The following is a 14,410-nucleotide window of genomic DNA, read 5'->3' as shown; positions in this document are numbered from 1 at the left end:
TTTAAGTCTTACAGTGGTCTTTGGAATTCTTCTTGCTGTATCGTATCTCCCATCGCATCTTTGCCTATGTCCCCTTCCTTGTCTATAACATTCTTTTGAAGTTTGTTTGCTTTTTTATAATCCTTCTGTAGACTTATTCCACTTTCAGCCTTTCCTTATTTGCTTAGTATTGGCTCACCATTTGAACCTTTAATATTCATACAGCCTTTTGTCTTTTCCCTAAAAGTCTCCTTAATTTTCCTATACACTCCTCCACCTTTCCCATTGTCATGTGTGCTTCTGCAAACTTGCATTTGTCCTCCAACCATTCCTGCTTGACTATTTTACAAGTTCTGTTAATATCATTTTTTAGACAGCTGTATTCTCTTTTTACATGCTTCGCTGCTGATTTTCCCCCACTAATCAAGTTAAACATCTCATGTTATCCAAAGATTTCTACTGGCCATTCTCGTTTTGCCTATTTGATACTCTGGTTTCATCTTTCAGAGGTACTTATTTGTCTTCTACTGTATTCCTTTCCCCTATTTTAGTCAATTGTTGCCTAATGTTCCCTTTGAAACTCAACAACATCTAGTTCATACAGTTTATCCATGCCCCTGCTCCTTAATTTACTACTTTTCTGCTATTGTTTCAATTTTATTCTTTACTTTATAACAAACAAATTATGGTAAGAGTCAACATCTGGTTCTGGAAATGCATTACAGTTTAAAATCTTGTTTTGAATTTTCTGTCTTACCATTCATTACATAATCAGTCTGAAGCATTTTAGTGTGTCCAGGTCCCTTCCACATGTACAGTCTTCTTTCACAATTTTTGAACCTAACATTAGCAGTGATTAAATTGTGCTCTGTGCAAAATTCAACCAGATGGCTACCTCTTTCATTCCTTTCCCCCAGTCCTTACTTTCCTGTTATTGTTTCTTCTCATCCTTTTCCTGCCATTGAATTCTAGTTTCTTATCACAATTAAATTGGCAATAGTTTCTGATCACAATTAAATTGTCATCTCCCTTAAAGATCTGAATAACATCTTTTATCTTATCGTGCTTTCTTTCAGTCTCTTCATTATCTGCTGAGCTACTAGGCATTGCTGTGGTGGGTGTTTGTTTTGTGACTATTTTATCTTTCACAAAGTGTTTGCTATGCTGTTTATGGTAGCTTATGCACATTCCTAGCACACTGGACTTGTATTTGGGAGGACTCGGCTCAAACCTGTGTTCAGGCAGATGCTGGGATGTTTCCTTTGAAAGGGCACGGCCGATTTCCTTCCCCATCCTTCCCTAATCCGAGCTTGTGCTCCGTCTCTAATGACCTCCTCCCACATTCCTCTTTGCTTATTCATTATCAGACCTACTCCTGCATTATCCCTATTTGAAACTGAGTTCTTATACTTCACTCAACTGACTGGAAGTCCTGTTCTTCACTAATTCTACCTTTAACTTATCCATTTCTCTTTTTAATTTCTCTAACTTTCCTAGCTAATTAGGGGTGGAAAGGAATCCAGAATTTACTCCCTTAATTATCAATATTAGCAGATTAGCACAAGCTGGAATTGATTATTAGTACACTTTATAGAAGTAGCCTGCACTTGCTTTATCTACATATCAATTTATTAACTTGGCTTGTTCCACCTCCTTGAAGTCTCTCCTTCATGAAGGGATTTACATAACACGATATGCAAGTGCAGCAGCACTACTGATCATTTCTGCCACAAATCTTTCCTGGATGCCTTAGTAAAACAGAAAATTTCTAAATGTGCAACACTTCAGTTAATTACTACAATATAATAATCAAATACATCATTAGTGCAGGAGATTGGAAGCTACTGTGAATGGATGTGTGATGGGAGAGCTCCCGAGAGTTGTGTACCAGAGATACCAAAAGTGCTTCAAGTACTGTCCTCTGCTTGGGGCGTTACACTCATTCTCCCAAAAAGTTCAAGGCACTGTCTTCCACTGAAACAGAATCTGAGCCAGTCAGATTCACTTCATCTGTTGGTAAACATACTGTGTCAAGAAGAGACAGTTGCAAAATAGTTGAGATCTATTAATTGTCAACAGCTCAAATATACAGCGAATAATGGTACAATGTAGGGAAATGACAGCAAAGGATGGTAAGGAACACCAGGCTCACTCAGTGTGTATGCCTGGGGACATTCTTTCTGAATGTTAAACAGTATTCTGGCAGCCATTGAGGGAACAGGGCGCAACCAAATGCAGATTGTGGTACATGTTGGAACAAATGCATGTCATCTGGGTTCTGAGGTCAGATTTGGCTCATTCCAGTGACTGGCAGAGAAGGTTGAGAAGACCAGCCTTGCTCATGGAGTTCCAGTGAATCTCACAATTTTCACCACTGTTCTCAAAACTGATAAAGGACCACTCATTCTGAATTTGAGTGGAAAGCATGAACCAGAGACTTCAAAGGTTCAGTGACAAGTTAGACTGGAACTTCCTCCACTTGTGCCATAAGGTTGGGAAATGTAGGCTCTCTTTAAAAGGTGCGCATTAGAGACTGCTACGAGGGGCGTTTGAAAAGTCCGTGCAAAAATAAAAACTACTTACATGTTTGGGGTAAACCTTTTTTATTTTTTGACATCATCTCCTTTTAGACTTATACACTTCATCCAATGCTGTTCTAATTTGTTGATCCCTTCTGAATAATAGGAATTATCCAAGTCTGCAAAACAGCTATTAATTGCTGCAATCACCACCTCGTCTGAATAAAATCTTTGTCCCGCCAAATAACGCACTGCTTCCAATTGTGTCTTGCTCCCATCAGCCTCCATTGTTCATAGCAACTCGTAACCATTATTATGTCATTCTAGACCCACTCAATGGACAATGGAAGTACAGCTTTGGTTCCATCATTTCCTTTTTGTATGGGACCCTCTGCCTTGCCTCTGGACAGTTGCATGATGCACGTGCTTCCTCCCATTTGGACCTTGCATGTAGGGCTATGGATGACCGTCCCATTTTGGCACTCCTGTAGCTCACGTTGAGTTATTATCACATTCTGCTCACCGACTTCCATCCCAGTAACTCGTCATCCTCTTTTATTTGCATGAACATCCCCACTGGTTCTAGCTTTACTGGAGAGGTGTGCACCGTGTAAAATTTAAACATCGCATGCTTGTCTGCCACCGATACCTTCACTTACACGTCCAGCTGTGTGGTATCTATTTTTACATCTACTACTGCTCCATGTTAGTAGAAAGACAGGTTGTGGCTACAGGGCTCTGCCATTAACCATAGCTCTGGCAGTAATTCTCTCCACACCTTCATCAGCCCCTTCAGATATTGCTTGAATGACAATAAGATCGGACTCCGTGGCAAATGTAGAGCCTGATGAACGGCATCCTGCAACTCCACTCTTGTGTCCCAGACACTAAACCCAGTGACTTCTATGGTCTTGCATCTAATACTTGCATCTGTGCCTGAATTGCCTCTAGATCCGGGTTTAGACTGCTGAATAATGCTGTGACATAATCCATTAGTTCTCTAGTTATCTGTTGAAGCATGCATGTTTTGTTCGACACACCATTCTCTGGACTTGGAGTTCTCATGGAATGCCACTCTACAATCGCCCTATTCCTTCCCACCAATTCCATTGTGTCTTCATCTGTCGTATTCAGTTTGTTCACGTTGTTTGCATCCACTGTCCCAGATACTGTTTTTGAGTATCTTCCCTCCAGCTTGTATCAATCCTCATTTTTTCTTTTCATGGCTCGGTGATCTACTACTACTACTACCACCACCACCACCACCACCACCACCACCACCACCACCGCCACCACCACCGCTGCCGCCCCCACCACCATTTCCTGCCTCTGCTCCTTCAATTGCGCTGAAGGGTGCGTGATGAGTGGTGGAACCTAATTCTGTAGTGGAAACATTGTTGGCAGTTAAGAATGACTTTTATAGACTTCAATACATGACATAATGAGGTGACAACGCCTCTCTCTGTTATCCCTAGCTGGCACTGACTTACAGATGGCGGCTCCCACTCTGGCAACTGAGCTGGCACCCTGTGATGCTGATGATAGGTCAGTGGAAGACCCGCAACCTTTAGAGGCCACAATCATTGTCATCAGCAGCACACTACTTCCCTTGGTGTTGTGGAGTCCACACGGCCACTTACTCTGCTTGCACCAACACGACGGCGTATAAGGATGCTGTGTACATTTTATAACTCGTTGGCCTCCAACGGGAGTCAGCTGGCACTGTGGTGCTATATCTCATTAGGATCTCAGTGTCAGAAGTGGCAGCAAGCTCAGAACAGCAGGTCAATGGGGCTGTGGCAGCAAGTCCCGTGACAGACTCAGTACTGGTGGCAAGTGCAACACAGTCTTGAACCCTTGGCTACTGCTGGCAGTGTCCAGTCGCTTCACTGTTTGGCTTAGCTACAGTACTGTCATGCTGCTGGTTTCTGGTGTCAAGGTTTCAGCCTCTGCCTCAAAATCCAGACTTATTTATCTGCCTCTGCCATACATTTGTTTCACTAAAACCCAGCACCTCTTCATGTCCCCCATAACAAGGGACCTGCTCTGGTTTGATGACATACACGGTTACTGCTATGCACTGCAGTTTACTGCTGTGCTTGGTTATCCTGGCTTCACAATCCACTTCTGTGTATGTTACTGTGACCCGCATGTCACCATACTTGTGGCTACCAGCTCGCAGCATTAATGCAACACTCCACAGCGGGTTCCACATTACTTCTCATTACTTTTGCTAAGACTTATAATTTTTACTCAGAGAATAGTAGCGGTAGTACAATGCCCCCCTCCACAGAGGAGACCCGGTCCCTCGAGTCTTGTTCTGGCCCAGTTCTCTATTGTAATTCTATCTATCTTTTAATCTGTAAAACAAATACATAATACTAAGTTGGTTACTCATAATTACTACATAAATTACTATATTAATCTCTGACACCTCACTCGGGGTGTCCAGTCTACGGGAACTTGTATAGGGTTCTCGCAAAGCCTGAAGAGCTGTATGTTGCACCCTCGAATGGTCATAGATGTTCGGCATGCACTGTCGTTGACCTTGTCAGCAGCTGCAGCTTCACATTCAATAGCAATGTAGTTTCAGTTACGTGGTATGGGCCCTGGTACATTTTTAAAAACTTCTTATCTTTCCCTTCGGAGCTTAAGGGCTAGACAAAATCACCCACTGGTCTATGCTATACTGAGGGCACCTTTTTCTCTGTACAGCACCTCGAATGGTGACAACTCTGTACTAGTGTGTACTTTGGAGTTATATGTACTCACTGTGAAGGATAGATATGTGTCCAAATCTGAATGGTTAGGATTCACATAATAACTAAGCATATTCCCAATAGTCCGATGAACTTTTTGCATCACTCCATTAGCTTGTGGATAAAGTGGACTGGTTCTCAGCTTTTTTACTTTTAGTAACCAACACAATGCTTTCATCAGATCTGACATCAAGTTCATCCCGTGGTCTATAATTATTGTCTCTGGCACCTCGAACTTCAATAGCCACCTGTTAACCAACACCTGTGCATCTATGATTGCCTGCTTATCTGGCATCATGTAACAAGAAAAATTAAGCAGTAGGAGATCCAGGATGGAATAATGACAATATGTGATGAAAAAAATTATTTATTGTGGTCAACACAAAATGATTACCTGCTGGTGTTTGATTGATTGGGCCCAACTGTCCACCCCAATGAAACTGAACAGTTACGTTGCTTCTGGCAGTCTCTGCAGCAGTACCTGCTTCAGATTTAAATCTGCCCATTGTGCACAGTACACACAATTTCTGACATACTGATCAACATCATTCTTCTTTCCCTTCCACCAGTACGTTCCTGCCACTCTCTGATTTGTCACCCTGCATACTCATGGCCCTATAACATGCTGTCATGCATTTCACATAATACTTCTAGCTTCAACTTGGCTGGCACCACCACTTGTGTCCTAATTTTGTTTCTCTGCATACACATACTAAACTGCTGTTGCTTGCCACACTGTCTAGATTCCTCATCGGCGCTCTGTCCTGATTGCCATTCTCCACAGTCCTGACCTAGTGCTTGTACTACTGCTGTCTTGGTGTTCCACCCGTATGCATTTCCATGTTTCTTCACAGGTTTGTGGATTACTTTGTACTACAGTTCACTGAGATTCAACATCTATCATCTACTGCACTGATCCTTCGAAGCTAGTAACTACTTCGAAACAGTGTGGTCAGTTACTACCTTGAATTTTCTACCATGCTAGTAACACCAGAAGTATGTTCCTCCATACACCAGAAGTACATTACTATGCTAACCATCTCTCTCTCAATTTTGACGCAATTCCTTTCTGCTGAATTCAACTGTCTTGGAGCAAAGGCAATAGGACGTTCCTTATCCCCCACTTCCTTACTTAAAACACACCCAAGAGTGTGATTTGGCACATCACACGATAATAAGAACTCCTTTTGAAAGTCTGGAAACACCAACACTGGGCTCAACATTAACACCTTTTTTAATTCAGCAAATACTCCCTGACATTCCTCCGACCCATTTTCAGCAATTGGGTAAGTGGCTTTTTTAATATCTGCAAACTACACGATCTTCAGTATAATAATTTGCGAGGCGTAGAAAGAACTGCAGTGCTTTTATTATTCCTGGTACTGGAAAATCTTGCACTGCTTTTACTAAGCTGGGGTCACATCATCTTTACCAATGATATGGCCCAAATAGTTAACTTCCTTCACTACAAAGTGACAATTTTCTGTGCCGAGTGTCAAACAGGCTGCTCGTAATCGCTTGGACACCACCCTCAGATGATGTCTGTGCTCTTGCATATCCCTTGAAAAGTCAGTTATGTCATCAATATACACTAAACACTGATGCAGCTTCAATCCTCTCAGCACTTCATGTGGCAACTGTTGGAATGTCGTCAGAGCAGTCTTCAACCCAGAAGGCATCATTCTCTGTTGGTAGTGTCCCGAGGGTGCAGAAAACATTGTTTTCGGGCTGTCTTCCAGAGCCACTTCCAACTGATGGTACCCACTCCTCAAGTCCATTTCTGAGAAGTACTGGCTTTGTCCTATATTATCCATTGTCTCTGTGATGTTCAGAATTGAGTACACATCCATTGCAGTCTTACTATTCAAGTGGCAGTAGTCACAATAACAGCAATACTTCTTTAAAGCATCCATAGACTTGTTGGGGGTGATCACCATCCCCACTCCCCTTCCTGGCACCACTGCTCTCTTCCAGTACCTCATCAGCCTTGACTTATGACCTCAGCAGTTGAGTCCCATAGTGCTCAGAGCCTCATCAGCCAACTGTTGATTTATAAAGTCCTCCAAAACTGGCTGCAGAGATCATGGTATTCCCGTATGGCTTTCTATACACCAGTGCTTCGTTCTCTATCGGAATCCTGTGTTGTGTTATTTTTGTAGCAGGCAGCAGCCCTCGCAGAAAATAATAATCCCAAAATTCTAGCCATAGCCCCCCCCCCCCCCCCCCCCCCAATCTGTCTCCAATCTGTCCACTTTAAATACTTCAATTTCTTACAAAATGCTGTTCTGGTAGCATCCTGTGCCCTTTCATAGTCTACACCATATCTGTGGCAATCCTCCTCATCTGGAGTCTGTAGTGTAGCTAATGACATTCCCTTCGACAACTTAACCTCCTTGGTGCCAAAATGATCCACATTGTCGGGTACTACTTTGGCTCAGTTCCTCTCTTGTACAAATACAATGCTACATTTCACCAAACAACACACTTATTCACTACCTCATTACCTTCCAGTGTTCTCCTACACATATCAACTAGAAGTCAGGCTCCACATTTACCCATATTGACTTTCGTGTGCCTCCCAACACACAGTCATGTGAATCAGGCTTTAATGTCATTACTTGCAGTTTAACTAGGTTGTCTCATATACTAGACATTCCCCGCAGCAGGTGAACACTGTCAACAGTTTCCCCAAGCCGGAATATCTTGCCACTAAGTTCCACTGTATGTTGTCGTCGAAGGACAATTATGGCATGATGCAGAAAGTCTTACTGTAGTCCTCGCCTACATGAGACACCACCTCCCCACATTGCTTAAACTTGGTTGCCTCCAATGAAAATTTCATCACTACTGACCCCAACGGCTGCATATCACTATCTCCTACCTCACACAATTTGAAATGTTGTGGCTTCCACCTTCTCTTGTCTACTAACTGTCTTGAGGCCACTGACACATGCACCCGAGTGTCCAATGAAACTTTATATTCCCTACCATTTATCACACCCCTTATGGTACATTCCACCTCTGCATTAGTCTTTACTGGGAACTCCTTTCGATGGCTGTGGGGTTCCCTCTTGAGATTAATGGACACTTCTCACCACCCAGACAAGCTCTTCCATTCTCCCTGTATCCCTACCATTGGTTTGTATAATTCCTACTGTTGTTTCAATTAAACCACCTGGAATCCTTGCCATCTATCTTACCCCACTTTGGCTGGTAGCATTATTTTCGCAAGTGCTCCACAAGGCCACAATTAAACATCGTATATTCAATGCATGCATGGTCCTCCAATCTATTACTTCCGTGGAAACGAGAATTGGCTTCTTGCAACAATATTTTGTTCACCCTTTCACTCTGTGTTAACTCATAAGTATGCACATTTTGTTTCCTAATCCTATTCGCAAACTCCTCAGCCACTTTGTTATGCCTCGTGGAAACTGTACTCAACTGCTCATGAAAAAACCATGCACTGCTCTGCTTCCTATACCTTTGCTATCGTCCGTGCCTGAGTTGGTCAAAAGTTTGTGCACCGCGTAGCGCCTCTGTGTAATGAACAAGCGACATCACTTCCCCTGTTAAATGTAACTTTAGTATATGTAACAACTGTCTGTCAGATTAATCCCCTATGTTATCCGATGACGTAAGATCCTCCACAAATGCCAACTTGCCTTCAGATGTCCCACCAAAGAAGGGAGAAACAAGATTAACAACTGCCGGATCCACTACTGAAGCCTGTGACCTGAACATCTCTATTTCCTGATCTTTCTCTGCCAGTTTATTGTCTGTGACCACTTCATCTGCCCTTAATTGAGCCATGTGATTCACAGATGACTGTGTAGCCTCCTCATTGATGACACCTTGTGTTCTGATTTTGCCACTACATCCTCCTTACTCATCTTTATGACTAAAAAATAATACCTCAGAACATCACAAAAAATAATCTTCTAATAAAACAATGGAAACTCCAGGTAGGATTATTGATAGTGTAGGAAAAGACAGATTGCTGCTTATCATAAAGAAGACACTTTAAGTTTCAGACAGGCACAATTAAAGACACTTACATACTTACTGATGAAGGCTCTGGCTGATAGCATATGTAAGTGTCTTTTAATTGTGCCTGTCTACAACTTAACATACCTTCTTTGCTGTAAGTAGCAATCTGTCTTTTCCTACATAGTTAATCTACTAATAACCCAGAAAGAACTGGTAGTCACAGAACACTCTACCAACCTACTTTCTCTGCCTAATCTTGAGCCACCTGGACTCTCTACATTGCCTGGCCATGTCACCAAAACGATTACACGTAAGGCCAACAGCTGCTCCAGACTCAGCACAAGGGACAGAATGCCCAAGAAAATTGCACTGCCTACAACACACAGTTACTAACCACTCATTCCTAGAATTCCCCTTAAACTGTTATAAGTCCACTGGTTTCTCCATTTTCATAAAGCTACCTTTGTATAACCACACTCCCTCAAGTTCGATCCCATAACTACCACCACACAAGAACAAAAAATGTCTAACTCACTCCAAATGACGAAAGTGTAGGCTGTGGCTCAGGCATCACACTGCGAGAAGGGCACACCCTCCACTGGTGATTATGGCAATGTCAGCACACCTGGCACCACTCTGAAGGCTGCGGGGTGAGTGGTGGGGCCAAAGCTCCATTGGAAACACTGTTGACAGCAATGTGGAAGGCCAGCAACCTTTAGAGTCCATGGCCATTGACGTCAGTGGCATGCTATTTCCCTCAGAGTCGTGGAGTTTGCACGACCTGTCTCTCTGCTTGTGTCACCACGATGCCTCACAAAGGAGGCTGTGTGTGGGGTGTATCTCGTTGCCCTCTGAAAGAAATAGGATGATGGCTGGGGCTGTGGAGCCAAGTCCCTCTGGGAACTCTGTGTCTGATGCGGCAACAGGCTCGGACGGCAGGTCGGTGGAGCTGTGGCGCCAAGTCTCATGATGGACTTAGTCCTGACGCCAAGTGCAGCCCAGTCCCAAACCCACAGCTGTTGTGGGTGGTGCCCAGTTGCCTCATTGTCTGGCATAGTGATAGCATTATGGTCGCGTTGCTGGTTTCTGATGATGACATGTGATCCTCTGCCTCAAAATCCAGATTCGTTTACATGCTTCTGCCATGAACATTTCACTAAACATGTCACTTAGTCGTACCACCCATAACAAGAGACCAGCCCTGGTTTGGCGACATTGCCCTGCTGGCTTCACAATTGTCACTGTGTCGTACAGTTTACGGCTGCGCTCAGCTATCCTGGCTTCACAATTCACTTGTGTGTCTGTTACTGGACCCCCATGCAACCACTCTGGTGGCTGCTGCCTTGTGGCCATTAATCCGGCACCTCTTGGTGGCTTTCACACTACTACTTATCACTTTTGCTAAAGACATAATTTTTACTCAAACACTAGGTAGCAGCACTACAGTGCATATGCTGCGAGCTACTTCTTGTGTTCTTCCAACACCTGTGTTAGTACTATGTTTCTACTTCCTAATTTTTCAGAATAAAATTCAGTTATCAGCTGCAAATATAATTTTTTTCTGAAAAATAGGTGTTACAGTTGCTGAAAATTGCAGCCATGAATAAAATAATACTTGCTAATTGTTGCAAACACGAAAATACCATTTTAGTCTCCTTCTCTTGTTCTGCAGTACTGAATACGAAACTTAATGATTATTTGTGACTAGATAATACCACATCCTGTTGCCTGGATAACAAAACTCCATCCAGGTGATGATCTTGAAGTGTACAGGTCTGCTAAAACTAGCATTCTTCTTTCCTCACCATCTGAGAATGGCAGCCTAAGTTCAGGGCTTAATATCGCCTTCCCTCCCACATCACCTCCCCTCCCCTCCTCCCCCCAGAAATTTGCTGACACCAAACAGCACCTCTTACCAAATAACTAAAGGTAATCCTTACCCTACAGACACACACACAATCCTACCCAAAATTACTTTAATACACAGTATATTCTGCTGCATGTTCCTCAGCTTCTTACTTTTTCCTTTCTTCCTTGGTTCAACTAATATTCCCCCTGGTATTTCCGATGTGCTCTTGCAGGGTCATAAATGTTTAGCGTGTACAATCGTTAATCTCGTTGGCAACTGTATCTTCACATTCACAGGTGATGTGGTTTCAACCACTTGTTACAAGTCCTGGTGCTGCATCGTGATCTTCTTTGTATTCCTTTTTAGAGTACACAGACTCAGTGTTACTACCTGTTGCCCTATCTTGTATTGAGGTAAAATTCCCTTACACTTCACTGCTGCCTCTTGCCTTTCCAGTGCCTTGGGGTCTGCTTTCTGGACCTTCTTTCAAACATCTCGTGCCATTCTCACAAGCTCTTGGACTGACCCTCTGTTCCTGCTCCCTTTCTGCTTAATCATATTAAATTGTGACAGCATCTTCTTATCATACACCACCTCAAATGCCGACAACTCAGTGTATCTTTGAATTATATGCACTCACCTCAAAAGATAAATACATGACGACCATCCCTGTGGTGGGAATTCACATAACAACTAAGCATCCTCCCAATCATCTGATGAACCTGCTCCCTCTTTCCGTTTGATTGAGATGAAGTGGACTATTTCTTAATTTTTTCACTTTCAGCAACCAACACTGTTCCTTCATCAGCTCTGACATGAAGTTTGTCTCCTGGTCCATAATTATTGTCTCTGGCACCTGAAACTTCACCATCCATACTGCTGATCTGGCATCGGCACCATCGCAGTGTAATGTGAAAAATGGTCCAATATAGCCACAAAACAATTCCCTGCTGGGTTTCGGTTGAATGGCCATACCACACCCACCCCAGTAAAACAAAACGGTTCCGTCACTTCTGGCAATCTCTGTTATAATACTTGTTTCTGACTCAAACCTGCATGCTGTGCACACTGTACACAATTCCTGATGTATTGATCATTTTTCCTTCTTCTCTGCCACTACTTCTCCCCCACCCTCTGAATCATTTCTCCTGGCTCCATTCAGTTATCTCAACACCAAAGCAATAGGATGATTTGCAAACACCCTCACGAATTTTCTATAATAATTTGCAAAGCCCAGGAAAGGCTTTAACTCTTGCTTGTTCCTGGTACTGGAAAATCTGACTCCACTTGTATCAATCTTCGGTTAGTCGTCACACTATCATTACTAATCAGATGACATAAGTAATTTACTTCTTCCATTGCAGAGTGACAGTCTTTAGTACTCAGTAGTAAGTGAGCTGCCCGTAACCTCTAGAGTACATCCCTTTGTCATTGTCTATGTTGCCGCATATTTCTTGAAAAAAATGCTGAAGGCATCTAGATACACTGAACGTTGATGATGCTTCAATTCTTTCAACACTCTGGTCATCAAATGCTGGAATCCTGCGGGTGCATTCCTTAAACCGAGCAGTATCCATCTATACTGGTAATATCTCCACGGTACTGAAAATGCCGTCTTCTCTCTATCCTCTGGAGCCACTTCTAATTGACATTACCAACTCCTCAGTTTCATCTTTGAGGAATACCAGCACTGCCCAATATTATCAATGGTTCCCATGATATTTGGAACGGGGTAAGCATCTGTTGTCTAACTCTTCAAATGGCAGTAGTTACGGCAGAATCGATATTTCCTCCAAACCATCTGCAACATATTCAATACAATTACAGTTCTTGCGTCATCAAGGGCTACTACTCTCTTCTATTTTGCTGCAGGCCAACTGTTGATTGGTAAACTCCTCCAAAATCGGCTGCAGAGATTGTGGTATTCTGTACAGCCTCTGGTACACCAGCACTTCATTCCCCATAGGAATCCTGTGTTGCATAGCAGGCAGTGGTTCTTGTGAGGAGAACAAGTCTTGAAATTCTAGCAACAGGTCTTCCATCTGTGCCCTCCCTGCTCCCCTCATGCTTAACTTCTCCCACAATGCAGTCTTAGTGGCATCCTGCGCTCTTTTACAGCCTATACTTTCCATGCAGCAGTCTTCCTCATCTGTAACTTCTAATGTTGCCTCTAATGTTTCCTTCGCCAACTTAAGCTCCTCAGTGCCAAAATTATCCACATTCACAGATATTACCTTGACTCCATCCCCTTCCTGTACACGTACAATACTTTGTCTTAATGAACTACATGCTGCATCCAGTACCTCACTATCCTCCAGCAGTTCTGCTATATGCAGTGTACCAATTAGTAAGCTGTAGAAGTAACTTCGACTGTACGCCAGTGAAGTGTGTTGGTTCCCTTACTATTCGTGCTATATATACCAGCGATCTTGTGGACAATATTAATAGTAGATTTTCACAGATGATGCAGTTATCTACAATGAAGTACCGTCTGAGAGAAGCTGTACAAAATTCAGTCAGACCTTGATAAGATCTCAAATCCTGCAATGACTGGCAGCGTGCTTTAAATGCACAAAAATGTAAAATTGTGCACTTCACGAAATGCACAAAAATGTAAAATTGTGCACTTCTCACAATGAAAAAAGAAGTATCCTATGAATGTTATTAGTGAGTCACAGGTGGAATCTGTAGACTCACACAAATACTTGGGTGTAACACTTAGTAGGGTAATGAAGTGGAATAATACCATAGGCTCAGTCAGGGGTAAAACATGTATAGTCCCCACAAAATGCCGTGGCCGGTAGATGAACAGTTGGCAGGGCACGCGTAGGGAGAACAGTAGTGGTGGGGCTGGGACTTGTGCTTTAGGGGAAATGCTGCTCCAAACTGAAGCCTACACTCACATTTTTTGTAGATATTAACACTTGCATGGTGACCATTCAAAAAAAATCTGTCACCTCTACTTTGATTAATATCTAAAAAGAATTCTGCAGAAAATGCAGCGTTTTATTTTCACTTGGCTGTTAACCATTTGTAACATTCAAAGAAGTGTCACGAGTGGTGAATTTTGAGTAAAACCAACACATTTCTCTGGTTGCCATGTTAATAGTTTGCTTCTTTTCACAGAACGCAGTGGAGTATAACAGTGTCACCTCCCCAACCTATTGTACAGATGCAATTGTTAGAGAATTCTGAAACAGTGGTTTATTAAGTTTATTGAGGAACTGAGGAAAAGTAAGATCATTAGCTTATTAAAAAAGCACATCCTCGGTACAAAATAAATGTATATTGTCTTCTCTTATGTTGTTCCAAAA

The 14,410-nt window shown here is 42.7% G+C and overlaps 1 protein-coding gene across 1 annotated transcript in view; it reads left to right on the top strand.

Moving 5' to 3' along the window:
• The window catches only part of LOC126199245 (uncharacterized), a 53,741-nt gene that overhangs the window by 12,062 nt on the left and 27,269 nt on the right, over positions 1–14,410 (top strand). The window lies entirely within an intron of this gene.

This window comes from Schistocerca nitens, chromosome 8 (genome assembly GCF_023898315.1).
Source record: "Schistocerca nitens isolate TAMUIC-IGC-003100 chromosome 8, iqSchNite1.1, whole genome shotgun sequence".
Lineage (NCBI taxonomy): Eukaryota > Metazoa > Arthropoda > Insecta > Orthoptera > Acrididae > Schistocerca > Schistocerca nitens.
This window is presented reverse-complemented; position numbering and strand designations above follow the sequence as displayed.